General features: G+C 34.6%; 1 pseudogene; it reads right to left on the bottom strand.

The window, feature by feature from the left end:
• Nucleotides 1-1,966: 1,966 nt before the first annotated feature.
• On the bottom strand, nucleotides 1,967-10,648 carry LOC113070638 (formin-like protein 13; annotated as a pseudogene).
• Nucleotides 10,649-10,887: the final 239 nt, after the last annotated feature.

A 10,887-nucleotide genomic window follows, 5' to 3' on the forward strand; every position in this document is an offset into this window, starting at 1 on the left:
ATAATCTACACACAGGCTGTACCTTGTTAAGTTCAATAAGTACCTTACTGAATAATGCATTGGCTTGTGTAAATGTAAAAACAATGAACAAGTGTCACAATCTGTGTTGGTTATTTAAATTGATGTCTTAGTTTACTGTCAGCATTGTATTTTTCTTCTTTCACAGGCCAGAGTCCTTACTCATGAAATAAATGGAGAAGCTCATTCCAAATGGGTATTGCTGTTGTTTCCATGGGTCCTTCTGCTAAAACTATGAATTGGATAATAATTTGTTGCCTAGTCTCTAGCCATATTATTATTTTTCTTTACATTTCTGTCAAACATGTCTGTATTTCATCAAATAGTCTCATAATACCCATTCAAAAATAATACAAGTATAATGTAAGTAGCAAGAAATGTGACTCATTTATTTCAGTGTCCCAGATTTAAAAAAGAAAAGAAAAAGAAAGTTGTGATATTTGCTAATTGGTGCTCTGCATTTAACCCATCCAAGAGCACACACACAGCAGTGAGAAGTGAACACACCATGAACACACACCCGGAGCAGTGGGCAGCTATAGATCCAGCTCCCGGGGAGCAACTGGGGGTTCAGTGCCTTGCTCAAGGGCACTTCAGCCATGGGTATAGAGGGTGGAGGAGAGCACTGTTACTCTCCACCACCTACAACTCCTGCAGGCACCGAGACTTGAACTGGCGACCTTCTGGTTACAAGACCTGCAAAAGTCTAACATATATTCAATGTTTACTAAATAATGTTGGACAAAGGTTTCAGACATGGAAAAGTGGTATAAAGGCATTTAAAAAAAATGCTCACAGTAAAATAACAAATTTCTCCCTGGCTCTCAAATATGTCATAGAGGATTGCGCAATGAACATATCTACACATCCATTTGTTCATTAAATATAATATATATTGAATTTCGTTACTAAACGTTTTAAACTGCATTACCCATAAGCCCCTGTCATTCTATGGCTGGAACGGTTAAACAGGAAGCTATAAATTGTAGTTCATTGAAGTGTGTAGTTACGCTTGGGTTAGGATCTCGGAAATTAGTAGTTTATCTCAACATTGCAACAGCTCATTGTTAACTTAATGTATCACTAACGTAATGATTACAGCAAAACATACTTTGTAACATGAATCGTTTTTAATATAGCTTTAAATACCTCAACGAGTCCTGTCACCTGTGAGTTCCAATGAAACGTCATAGGCAATGAAACCCCCGCTTTAAAAAGGAATAACCCATTGATCAAGGTTGAAATTATAACCAGATAAAAGCTGGTTATATTAAAGTGTTAGTTCATTTGACACTGGAGACACTAAACCTTCCTTATAGACGAGAGTGTGAATGTTTGTCTGTATACTCTATGTTGCCAAGCAGGTTGTTTCATGCCATCAGAACAAGATGCTAAGTTCCCGCAAGTCGAAATAGATCTGTGAATCAAGTCTCGGCAATGTGAATACAGATGAATAGACTCGTCATTTTTATTAATTATATTGATAATTTTCACTTGACAGTTTTAAATAAATGTTTAATTAAATGTAAAACAGCATTTGATTGCTATATGCTAATGTTTTAATGTATTTTTGCCTGTTAACATTAGCATTGTTACTAATTTAATATAAATATATAAATATATAAATAAATAAAAAAATATATATAATGTTAATTATACTGTATCTGTACAAAGAACAACAATTTTGGCCCCATAAATAATTCTTAAGTTATCAATTTACTAACCTTTACCAGATTATTGTGTAAAGTTTAAATATTTATTTTATCCTTTGTACTATTAACACCAATTACAAATATTACTCCAAAATATAATGCAAAAGATAAAAAAATAATAATAAAACAAAAATTATCAGAGTACCAATGTTTGATTATTTATTAAATTACCATAAGTGATTTTTAAACTGAAAAGTAATATCAATCAATTATTAGAAGTATTAGAAAACAGCAAATAAACAGTTACATGCACTTAAAGTATATTGTACAAGAAAACATGAACAATAAACAAACACAGTAACTTAACCAAGAACAGGTACATAAAGTTTGAATAAGCATTCATTCATAAAATCAGAATAAACACTGATAAAGGCACAGGGACATGGATCCTTATTCTGGAGATAAAAGATTGTAGGGCTCCCAGGTGTCTGTCCATTTCATCCCACTACAAATTGGTAAAAATGACAAACAAAAATAATTTAATCATATACAAATTTACAGAACAGGCTGTGACATGTAAGTGTATTGCAATAAACTTATTAAACATCTTTCATGCATTCATTTTTGTCTTAAATAGAATGACTTATTGACATAGAAAAATATTTTTGCATTCAGTTAATATATTTGTGTTTCAGAATTAACCTTGATTTTGACAACAAGTTTACCTCATTTGTATCATTATTGAAGTGTGCCCTTGTACAGGTTAGATGTAATACATACCATCCTGAGCACGGCTTCCATCTTACTTTGACCTCTTCAATACCCTTTAAGAAACATAAGCAAAAATAACTGGTAGTGTAAAATACACACACACACACACACACACACAAACACGTACACACACACACACACACACGTTTGTTTTGCTATACTTTTGAGGACCTCCATAGACATAATGATTTTTATTCTGTACAAAATGTATATTCTCTCCCTTATACTAAACCTACCCCTAAACAAACCAATCACGGAAAACGTTCTGTATTTTTACATTTTCAAAACAAACAAAAAAAACAACAACAACAACTAAAAAAAAAACATTTTATAATTTCTATTAGTAAATATCACCAAAAAGACATTTGGTCCTCACAAATACAGCTAAACATGCCTACCAACAAAATATGACTTTAATCTTACTTCCTTTGATGTCCTCCTCCTTATGATCTTGTCATATGGAAATTGTTTTAATCTGGGATGCACTTGGCATTCTACAACAGAAATATATAACAATTAGGAAATTTTTCCATTGACACATTAAGAGTTCAGTAAGCTATTCTTAATAAATAGAATGCATAAATATGGGCTGGCCACCTGAAACCTGAAATCTGAAATACAGTTTGGTGACTAGCCTTTATGATTTTTTTAATGAAAATGAAGTATTTTGTTTACATAAATTTGTGGTATGGTTTGGTTATAGTGGACATTTATGGATGACATGATTTTCACATTTGCATAATACCAAATATTTTATTTTTACAGTAAAGGCACTGTGCATTGTCATTAGAGCTGCTTATTTTGTATGATCAGTACATTACTGAGAGCATAAAACAAATATAAAACTACATAAAACATACAAATTAAGTTCTCAGAATACAAAAATAAGTACATTAGGGACATTAAAAGCAATGGAAAATTTATTTTTAAGCAAAGTTTTAAGCAAAGATTTAAAGATCTGTAATGCAGGCACAGATCTAATGTGAACTAGTAACATGTTCCAGAGTTTAGGGACCGCAACAACAAAGCCGTGCTCTTCTCTTTGGTTTAGTCTGACTCTAGGAACAGTGAGCAATCTAAGACTACTAGATCAAAGAGCTTGAGAAAGATGTAAAGATAGTTCAGATAAATATGAGGGGGCTAATTAGGGGGTTATTTAGGGACTTAAAAACTAAAATTAGAATTTTAAACTCCATTCTAAAGAGCACAGGCAGCCAATAAAATGATGTTAACAAAGGTGTAATGTGATCATGTGATCAAATTAAATAATTTATTATAAAAAAATCCAAGTATGTCATACCTGCTTGCTTATACATCCATTTTATTTGTTTGCCTCCTGACATTGGAATTATTGTGGAGGAACTGTCTGTAATAACACAAACACACACACACACACACACACAAATAAATAAATATATATTATACATCATTTAGGCATTGATAGTGGTGCCATAGAAACACATAACTCCCAGTCCAAGGGAACCGCTTAGAATATAACGTCATGTGTTGTCATCTCAAGATTACAGTAATTACACGATGGCGTGAATGCAGCATCAGTTTCCCGCCACTGGTTTACTCGGTTAGGTTACTCATTGCATTTTAGTTGGTTTCTAAGGTTACTTCTAAATTCCCTCATTTGTATTACCTGTGTTAATCCAACCATCTCTGTTATCACTTGTGTGTGTGTGTGTGTTTATGATATATATGTCTGTGTCTTAGTTCTCACTTGTCAGTTCTCGTTAATGCTTCAGCTTAGATTGGTGATGTGTTATTTTCCCTATTATAAATGTTATTTATCTGATTCTTCGTCTATGTGTTCCTCTACATTCCTCATGGAGCCAAAGCGTGACAGTTTTGTAGTTTTTTCCTTAAGTGAAAAAAATCACCTGTATTGATTGGGGCAGCATGGGTGTTCTGGCAGGGGAAAGAAGGGTTTGTAAGTGAAAGGTTTGAAAAATTGAAAGGAGGAGGAGGGTTGATGCAATGGGACGTAGGAGTAAGGGTGGAGGAAAATGGTGTAGGAGGAGGAGTGGGGAAAGAAGTTGGTGGAGGAGGAAGAGTGCAGGAAGAAGAGGTAGGAGAAAGAAGGGTGATGTAAGAGGAGGTGGGAGGAGTGAGGCTGGAGGAGGATGAAGATGGAGGAGGAGGAAGAGTGTAGAAGGTGGAGGGAGGGGGTAGGCTGGAGGGGGAAGACGATGGAGGAGGAGGAAGAGTGTCAAATGAGGAGGAAGTTGGAGGAAGACTGGAGGAGGAAAAAGATGGAGGAGGAGGAAGTGTGTAGAAGGTGGAGGAAGGAGGAGGAAGGCTGGAGGAGGAAAAAGATGGAGGATGAGGAAGAGTGTCAAATGAGGAGGAAGTTGGAGGAAGGCTGGAGGAGGAATAAGATGAAGGAGGAGGAACAGTGTAGGAGGTGGAGGAAGGAGGAGGAAGAGTGTCAAATGAGGAGGAAGTTGGAGGAAGGCTGGAGGAGGAAGACGATGGAGGAGGAGGAAGAGTGTAGAAGGTGAAGGAAGGAGGAGGAAGGCTGGAGGAGGAAGACGATGGAGGAGGAGGCAGAGTGTAGAAGGTGGAGGAAGGAGGAGGAAGGCTGGAGGAGGAAGACGATGGAGGAGGAGGAACAGTGTAAAATGAGGAAAAAGTTGGAGGAAGGCTGGAGGAGGAGGACGATGAAGGAGGAGGAAGAGTGTCAAATGAGGAAGAAGTTGGAGGAAGGCTGGAGGAGGAGGAAGATGAAGGAGGAGGAAGAGTGTCAAATGAGGAAAAAGTTGGAGGAAGGCTGGAGGAGGAAGAAGATGGAGCAGGAAGAGTGTCAAACGAGGAGGATGTTGGAGGAAGGCTGGAGGAGGAAGAAGATGGAGCAGGAAGAGTGTCAAACGAGGAGGATGTTGGAGGAAGGCTGGAGGAGGAAGAAGATGGAGCAGGAAGAGTGTCAAATGAGGAGGATGTTGGAGGAAGGCTGGAGGAGGAAGAAGATGGAGCAGGAAGAGTGTCAAACGAGGAGGATGTTGGAGGAAGGCTGGAGGAGGAAGAAGATGGAGCAGGAAGAGTGTCAAACGAGGAGGATGTTGGAGGAAGGCTGGAGGAGGAAGAAGATGGAGCAGGAAGAGTGTCAAACGAGGAGGATGTTGGAGGAAGGCTGGAGGAGGAAGAAGATGGAGCAGGAAGAGTGTCAAACGAGGAGGATGTTGGAGGAAGGGAGGAAGTCTGGTGCTGGCAAACAGTTTCAGCAGTACTGGTGTGGCTTTGAATCCTCTGGTAATCTATGAGAAATTTGTTTAATGAAAATTTGAAAATATTTGTTTGAAAACATGAGAGCATTTGTACACCATGTGAACAAAGTACTTACTTTTAATAAAAAATTCATAAAGGCTAGTCATCCTTTCAAAGATGGTTTGAAGTGGTCCAACTGCAAATGGACCCATTGAAGTGATGACTTCAGCTACAAACCCATTTTTTTCTCTTTCGAAATGAAGAGAACTGGCTTATAGCCTAGTACCTCCAATTTCTTAACCTGTAAAACAAATGCACAGAGAGACATATAACAGAATAAATATCGACTTATTTATAATGCTAAGTAGTGACTTTAGACAATTCTGTAGCAAATCAACTGCAATATCAAAGTAAAAAAATAAGGTTAGTAAATGTTTAATTAAGAATAACATTTTTAAAATAACAGAATTTTACAATTTAATTATTCAGGTATATATGCTTATATTAACATATAATGCATGAATTATAAATATGAGAATACCTGGATTGGCAAAAGCAATGTATGCATTCACTTCACCAATACTCAGTAAATAATAAGTGCTCTGAATAACTGTATATCGTTACCTCATTCATTTCAGTACAGTACACTGTGAACATAAGATAATATATAGTGATATATATGAATACATTTGCTGAACATTTGACTTACAGCAATGCGGGCCGAATCAACCACACGAGCAGCATTTCTGTGTTTTTTAGTGTTCGACATCCATGCACTCTCCTCGATATGCTTTTGAATGTTTTTAACTCTCTTTCTTAGGGGTAAACTAGCAAAACATGCTTTACATGTTTTGCAGCTGATATTGTTGAGTGCTTGGCAGTGAGGACAGGGTTTCTGTTTTGGTTTTGTCATTTTTCTCTAAAATGAAAAACAAAATACAAAAAAAAACACATTACATTGCAAACAAAGTGCAGACAACTGCTATGGTTTAAAACATTTTAAGCTCTTAACCTATTAACAGATCTCTCAATCATTTAGTACAGCACAATTTAAGTTTTCGACGGAAGAAGAAAAAAAATCTGGTACTGTAGTGGTGTGGATAAAAAAATTAGATAATATTCCCTTGAATGCATGACATAATGCAGGTGTTCACATATGTGAAAGAAATACTAATTCATTCATTAATTAATTAAAATACTAAATAATTTTCCTTTGCATGAATTTTCATTCTTGGACTTATTACAGTATGTGTATAAATACATATACAGTATAAGCACACATAATTTACATATTATTTAGAACATATTTACAAACACATAACGTTACACTTATATAAATTATATATTTATGCGCATTAACACATAGACCGATATTGGATGTAAATAATAAAAAGTATACCATTAATTTGGCACAAATCCTAGTTCATAAAGTATGTGATAATCCTCAAATTATAAAGTATTAGCTAACATGCTAACAAGACACTTCATGTGTCATTAGCACCATAGACATATAAATTAGCACCTGTCAGTTGGTTTGGGTGTGGCTTTTATTCTTAAAATATATATATATAACTACTCTGATAGACGTTTGAACATAATGCACAAGTGCAGTGAAACCAGAATCTGACATTCTTTATCTAAATGATGTAATTTTTTGTCCCATAATTTACCGTGTCAAAGGACGAGATATAGCAGTGGATGGCGCGGGATGCTAGAGTGGTGGGGTGTGTGTGTGTGTGTTGGGGGTACTTTATTGGTGAAATTGCTTCTTTATTTTATTTATTTATATATTTTTTTGTTGTAATACAGTATTTTAAATTTCTTAATTATAAACCAACAATTATAATTTTACTCCGTAAAAATATCCTTTTTTATTTTCTGTATGAGTTTCACGGTATTTTTTTGATTGGCCAACATAATAAGAACCACAGCTGTAAAAGCACGTTAATCTGATAATATTTTACAGACAACATTAATGAGCTGATTATTAATTTATTAATGTCCCTGGCATCAGATGTAAAAAAAAGGCCTAAAGTGCAAATAGCAGTAATAATAATAATAATAATAATAATAATAATAATAACAATAATACAATACGCATGTACAAATAAAATAATTAACGACATAAGTGTAACTGGGCATCTCCAAACTACAAATAAAAAATAAATTTAGTTTAATTGTTTTAATATTTCATATATACACACACACACACAAAGAGAGAGAGAGAGAGAGCGAGAGAGAGAGAGAGAATACACAGTTGGTCTACACAATAATTTAATTATGCATCATAAAAACGCAAAGGTTTATATAATATATAAACACACGTGCTGTGGATTTGAAAGTTTAGGAGTGGCTGAAGGTAGCCTATATAACCAGATAAAAGTATTTACAGAAAATATGAAACAGGGGGATTTATAGACAAATTTTACATTTATGCATAAAAACTGACCTAGGAAAACTAATCAATTTAATATTTATTCCGTACCAGAGCTTTAGAAAACTGCGAGGACGTTTAGGCTATTATTCTAGGCTCATTTGCTTTATGCATCTTTTTCTGACGCAGTTAAAATCAATGGAGTTCCCTGATTGTCGAAATAGTGACGCCTAGGGGTAACTTCAGCGTCGCAATTGTGACGCGGAAGGCACTTGACCATGCTTCAGTTTTTGACGCCTTGGCAGTGAGAATGGGTTGGCATTAAATAGATCTTCGGGATGCTATGGTTTTAGATAGAACCATTACTACATGTAAAGAACCTTTAAAGAACCTTTTTTTTTTTTTTTTTTTTTTTTTTTTGGAGCCACGTAGGTAAGTATTATGTGCATGCAGTAAATATCAGGTTTGAGAATTTTGTTCCCTTCTTGTATCTTTACAGTAAGACAAGTTTCTGCTCTGAAATGGTCTGCTTGCATACAGCCTTGAACCCTTCATATTATAAACTGACACTAAAAGTAACTCTTGATCAATTCATTTGGACATAATGTCTAAAAACAACAAAGTCAGGCACTGTGTTTAAAAATAAGTGACCCAAAAATAAAACACTGGTGCTTCTACAATACCAAACACATAAGAGCTAATTACTCAAAAAACAACACGCGTTACAAGAGTTAGAATAACCCGAATAGGAATATGTGCCTATCAAACAAGCCTCTTAGTGCATTACGGAGATATTTATTGGCCTGAAAAGACAATTGAGAATGGGCCATGTTTACTTCTGTAGAACATATAGCTCAGATGCAGTCAAGCTGTGAAATTGATTAATGGAATTTATTAGACACTTACATTAACATACAAATGGGGAAAATAAACAAGTTATACATTTCCCTATATATCTCTTCCCACAAAGTGCTCATTACCAACACTGTACAAGAATTCAACATAACCAAGTTTAATACCCCTAGTCATTTTTTCAGAACCTGACATCATGCTACACATATTACACATAATCATCATTTCCAGTGCAAGAATCTTGTAACTTGTAATGACAAATTTGTATGTAATCACACAAGAACATGACTACATTTAATTTTAACATTTAGCTAAGCAATCTTTTCATTCAGTGGCAAAAAATGCTAAAACATATTTGAAACCATCCTTGTTCCTGAATCCAAATTACTACAGTATAATACACAGCTGCCATGACAAGTACACTTAGATAAGCTGAATTAATTAGGAAAATGTATTTTCATGATTATGAAAACAGTACCAAAGACATTTAAGTATGTCTTACCTTTACAAAGAACTTCAGTATGTATACCTTGCCTGTTGCCTTTCCATATTAGCGTTAGCCATTTGATGAGTTTTTCATTGCTCTGTTTAAAAACATCAATGGCAAGGTTTGACCATGTTTCTTTAGTGATTTTTTTCTTTTTACTTATATTGTGAGAAATGAATGCTCTCACAACAGCTTCCCTCCCACCAGCATCTTTCCATAGGTCTTTGTTTCTTAGTTTTTGCCCTTTTCTGTATCTACCCATGTTTGAACATGTGTGAAACAATTGGCAATTCTTCTAACATTTCAATTGATATGTGCATTGTTTGCACCATTATGATATACTGCCTCCTACAGGAGTGGGGATGATTCTAATAAGTATGACTTAATAAAGAATACACTATACATTCTGTTACTGAAAACAATATCTGAATATTCTTCTAGAATACAGTAACTTCACTCAGCCTTTGGAGTTGAGATAGAATGGTTAATTTATTGTCATATAACTTTAAAAGACAATTGATTACATTTGATTCAATAGCAGGTAGCCTAAATTAAATGAGACAGTAAAACATGCATGAAAATGTTGTTCTTGCAGGCAGTAACAAAACAAACACTTGATAATTTGTATTTAATTGAGATTTCCTTACATTTTATTTGCTTGAATTGATGCATTCATTTCTACAGCAATATCTTGTTTTCTACTATAATTCTGTGACTTGAACCACTTTGAAATAGCCAATTTGTTCTTGTAGCCAGTAGCAACACACCCTTTAGAATGGCAGAAAGAAAAAATATGCATTTTTGAATTGATAAAACGTTTTAATTTCAAACGCAGTCTCAACAATTGCAATAACTTCCTCTAGGGGCAGCATACAGCACACCTCAGAAGGCTTTGCAAGGTTTTTTTGTTTCAAAAATGTCAATATCATGTCTTCATCGTCACTCTTGGACAGGGCCGTGCACAGACCTTTTGAGGGGCATGTGCTGAAACTGAAAAGGGGCACCCCCCTCCCTTTTTTTATATCAAGATTATTAAGTAAGCCTGCATAAAAGGAAGAAATGGTCAAATCTTCATGACAAATTCAATAACACAAAATAATGGTCTCAGAAGCTTTAGATTTATTCACGATTAATAACAACAATAATAATAATATTAGATAATTCGATAATATAGATAAACAAATATTTGTAGGGTCCTGTGTTTGTGAATTGCTCTTGTGTACTCCCTCTTTTTTTAAATTGCATTTATAGAGAACGAAAAATACTTGGCTCATACATCAACATGTTAACCAAATAATACAAATTAGCTTATAAAACCAAACAGAAACCAAAATCTTTTTTTATTGAACTTTATGCACTTTTTTATGAACTTTGCAAAGAAAAAAATTATATATATTCTCTTTTTTAGATATTCTGTTTGGTTTTATAAGCTAATTTGTATTATTTGGGTAACATGATTATGAATGACATTGAGAAGAGGGGAAGGTGAGCAATGAGTCAAGTATTTTTTAAAAAACTTTTTT

Source organism: Carassius auratus, unplaced genomic scaffold (genome assembly GCF_003368295.1).
Source record: "Carassius auratus strain Wakin unplaced genomic scaffold, ASM336829v1 scaf_tig00005102, whole genome shotgun sequence".
Classification (NCBI taxonomy): Eukaryota; Metazoa; Chordata; class Actinopteri; order Cypriniformes; family Cyprinidae; genus Carassius; species Carassius auratus.